The sequence below is a fragment of the Crassostrea angulata genome, chromosome 2, assembly GCF_025612915.1.
Source record: "Crassostrea angulata isolate pt1a10 chromosome 2, ASM2561291v2, whole genome shotgun sequence".
Lineage (NCBI taxonomy): Eukaryota > Metazoa > Mollusca > Bivalvia > Ostreida > Ostreidae > Magallana > Magallana angulata.
In genome coordinates, this window is record NC_069112.1 from 55995327 (window position 1) to 56000020 (window position 4694).

The window sequence follows — 4694 nt, forward strand, 5'->3', positions numbered from 1 at the left end:
GTTGCAATCTAAAAAAAACAAAACAAATTACAATCTAAATATTTTTTGTTTCATCCTTGCTGCCTTTTTAGAAAACTGATATTTCTAAAATCTTTAGCGCAATATTTATTCTTTAATTATATTTCTTTCTTGTTTATTTTGGCTCTAAAAATTATATGAAAGTATGTTTACGGGAGAACAGCTTGAAATTCTAAACTGTTAAAAGCCCCAAAATTATCACATTTTAAGATTATGTTTATTAAAAGTTTAAAATGTCCATAAATATCTTCTTAAAGTCCTAATTGTTTTTCTCCCAAATTAATGCTAATGTTATAATAAATATCGACATGTTATCCATTCATGTTTTCTATTTGAGTAAGATTTGATTTGTCACCACCGTTATTGATCCAGTGTCACTTAATGCCATGAATATAATTAGTGTTGCGATTGCAACGCCTACTACTATGAATCATTGCTTTTACTGTTGCCATCTCAAACCGCTGATACTATATCGCCTTTTAATGATTTATTTGTATCATTAGGCGACACAAATGCACAGCAACCCTTACGTTTGATGAAACCTGCACATATATACACTCTCAACCGCTAATAATACAAACTCTTTTTTTTTCATTAAGCGTTTGTTCCAATTTGTTAATGATACAGAGTCAAACAATTGAATGCAAGTCTTTTATGAAATAAAGCCACTTTATTTCGCACAAAATTGCTCATCATTAGTAATAGGTCTTATTAACACCTTGTAATAATTGTTTTTTTGTACGTGATAAAGATTTACAAATAACCTCTATTGTATATGTTATATTAATCTACAAAAAAGTGAAATATGTGGTACGTCTGTCTACATAAACATCGTAAAACCAACATTACCTGCTGTTTGATGTAATGGTTGTTTTCTGCTCCCTCAGGTTTTTCCAATTGAAATATAATAAAATGTATTTAAGTCACGGGGAATGAAAATCACTTTGCTGTAAGCGTCAATTCATTATAAGCGTGTTCGCTAAAACAAAGTTTTACTGTATTATTATTTTTTTTTTTCAAAAGTCACAAAAGATGTCAGACATTCCTGTTTTGCTTCATGTGCACAAAGATTAGTCGCGTTTAGCAGTGGTATGCAGACAATATGAAACTGACAAATGCATTAATTGTTCGAAGCTAAACACTTTCATAACTCTTTCAACGAAAAAAAAAAACTTCCTTAAAGCTTAATTCATTTCTATATACATGTACGAGAACAAAGAAAAAAAACCAAAAAACAAAAACGGAGTAATGAATAACTAGCAATTAAACTTCAAACAGCGGGAATGAATCTACTTCCCTGAAACAATTACGTATGTGTTTTGCCCCAAATGTCTAAAGGATAATTAAAGTTCGTGCGAATTAATGTTATTCTACTTAAAACAGGCAGGAGTGAGGACATTGACTAACACATTACACGTTCAATAAATGATAACAATTCAAATCAACAGCTGTTAGCCACTAACATAATTTTGACGGATAATTAATCTAAATTATATATAATTCGCAAACAATAACAAACAGCTGTTTTCTAAGGATATGCGCAATAAGGCATTTTTTTCTCTTCATTTACATGTATCAATATCAAAGGGTATCTTCAATGGCTGTCATTTTTTTATATGACGGAGATCTGTGTGGAAAACATCATCCTGGAAATTTTACTGCGATCGCATAAGTACTATTCATGATACAGTGCTGCTATCCTGAAAGTAGACAAGGATAGGATAGGATAGGATGCAGGATGCACGATACATGATAGAAATATAAGAGTTAAGTTCTATCCTATCCTATCCTATCCTGCATCCTGTAGCCAATCAGATTCGAGTATAAATTTCAGAGTTATTTTGCAAAACGAAAATTGGCTTAACAATGTATTTTCAATGTCAATTTAATACGTTTTACAAGTTAAACCATAAATTTAAGAATAATTATTTTATCAAGAACGCGGTGCATAACATTGATGCGCGCTAAAATGTCGGCGCTACATCTTTGTCAATTCGTACGTAAGTACGGAGTTACTGCGAGAATTCAATGCAACGTTTGACAACGTCAGAAATAGATTTCTGTATTTACTTCATTTAAAGTCTACAAAGTAATAAAAGCTTGAATTTATAAACGACTAATTCGGCATTTTAAAAGATAAACATGTATACAAGAAACAGAGATTGTTTCACGTTTCATATAATTTCTTCGATGCCCAATAACAGGGACGCATATTTCTGTCCGATATTAACCTGAACATATCGAATTAATAAATGTTAGCTAGCTATATATGCTTGAGAATTTATACTTTAAAAAAAACTCTGAGTGGTTTAACTATAAACGATATGAACTTCCTAAAGGAATTATTTATTTCCAGATCGTGTTTACATTTATCGCCGAACAAATCGCTCGAATAATGATAATTACGATCAGTTATATGTGATAAGAAAATAATTTGATAAAAATATGTGACTAAACAGTTCCTCAATAAGTGCATCGAAGTTATCTATATGTTGTTTTTTTATGCATATATATAATAAAATCAAAAATAGAATCGCTTACCTGTTTGTTTACGTTATTGTGTCCATCCCGCGTTCGATTTAATATTACCGTAGCACAGGTAAGTAAGTTATTCTGCTCGAGGAATATTCGGTTTTAAGATTTAATTATTCATTATGAGTACTACATTAATTGATAAAATCATTTAATTCTTAAATTTCGTTTCATTTAACTTGCATTCCTATATTTTGAAGGTATGGGATAGGATAGGATAGGATAGGATAGAGCTTATTTGCAGGATAGGATGCAGGATACAGGATATAGGATAGGATAGGATAGTTTTGTCAACTTTCACGATAGCAGCACTGTACGTGGAGAAAACCCAATGTCATACCTGAACGATTTTTGAATGAAGCCGATTTGGTGCGAAATGAAATCTGACGTCACGAGATTAACGCCGCTGTAAGAAAAAACAAAAAAATCGTAGGGAACTGTTTATTTTCGTGCATAAAAGTGTAAATCCGACTGTTGCCCATCCACTGCATTGCTTGAAGTTGCGTTGGAATTGTAGTGACCTGAAAATTGAATGTTGGTACACTAATCGCTTAATTAACTAAAGTAAACAAAAGAAATTTATATCTTATTTGTTAAGTTCCTGTAAGTCTTGAAAAAATCATGCAGATTTGTATAGTATTATATCTAATTCTCAGTTGTTTCACTTATTTACATAATGCCCCAAATATGGAAGAAAAAAAACCAACGTTTTGTTATCTTCATCCATCAACTTTTTACCTTCGCACGTTTTGCACCCCCACCCCAATGTTTACTTATCGGGATAACCGATGGATATATTGATAGCAACGTTACTATTGACAAACGACACAGACGATACTGATAGCATCACGAACGATCACGCTCAGGAAAGATATTTCCATCGCTAATAAGTGTCAGTAATAACTGTTATAGTTTTGAAAATAGAAAACGCAATGAATCATTTGATAGGGTTGTGTTTTTTGCGTTTGCTTTTTTCTCAAGACTTTTGTTCTAAGACTTGTTTCAAGTATATCATCATTCATTTGACAGGTTTTGAAAAATAAGTCTTGTTTCACACCCAACAATCAATGCATGCATTACAAAACAAAGTTGAACTGACTCTAACTGATTGCAGTTGATCTCTCCATTAAAATGCGATGTTAACATGGACTTTTCGCTATTACTTACATATATTTACTTTACTCATATAGTATAGACAATGTGATATTCTAAATTTGAACTACATTTCATCTTTGCAATTAATTCACCGTTGTGTTCCGTATTTTACCTAATATTCATTTAAACAATAGAATACTATCTATGCTGATACATCCCTGCTTGAAGATAGTGAAAAAATAAATCAATGAACGATACAATCATATTGATCAAAGCTATTTGTAAATAAGTTGATCTTTTGTAAGCTAATTATTGCCTTTGAAACCAGTTTTTAGGTGTTCTAGAGGTATGCGTACATTCATACGCACACAGGTGCTTTGAGTCCAGTAAAAACTGGAGCATGTATGTTGTTAAGATTAGTTTTGTTTCATAATGAATTTCACTCAATTTTCTTATGAAATAGAGTACAAAATAGCAAGCTATGGTGGATAGAATATTTGATAAAATTTCAAACCTTAATATAGCTGTTGTTTCTGAAATAAATGTCTTGGCCTTTTTGTTTGCCATAAGCATGTTAATAAGAATTTATCCTGTTAATTTCCATAACAAACTTTTAAACATTGATGGAAGGCCCTTTTTGCCATTGATTCGTATTCGAGCATTTTGAAACTACAAAAATTGGTAGGTTTACATAATTAATTTGTTTTTATTTTTTTTAAATAAATGCCTAGAAAAATAAACATGTTTTTTAATAACTCGTGCAGAGTTAATGAGCAATTAGATAAGGTTTAAATTGTATGGATAACCTTAATAACAAAAAAGTGACTGTGGAAAATAGAAAGAAGAAGAAGAAGAAGAAGAAGAAGAAGAAGAAGAAGAAGAAACATAAACAAGAGTTCTTTAACCTGAAAGGTGGAAAGATCTAAATATCCTATCGTATATAGATATATAATAAAAATAATACAAAAGAATAAAAAAGAACACAAAAATATGGTTGTGTAAAATAGTTTTATTTACAATCAAATAAAAAAAAAATTTACAGTCCGGGA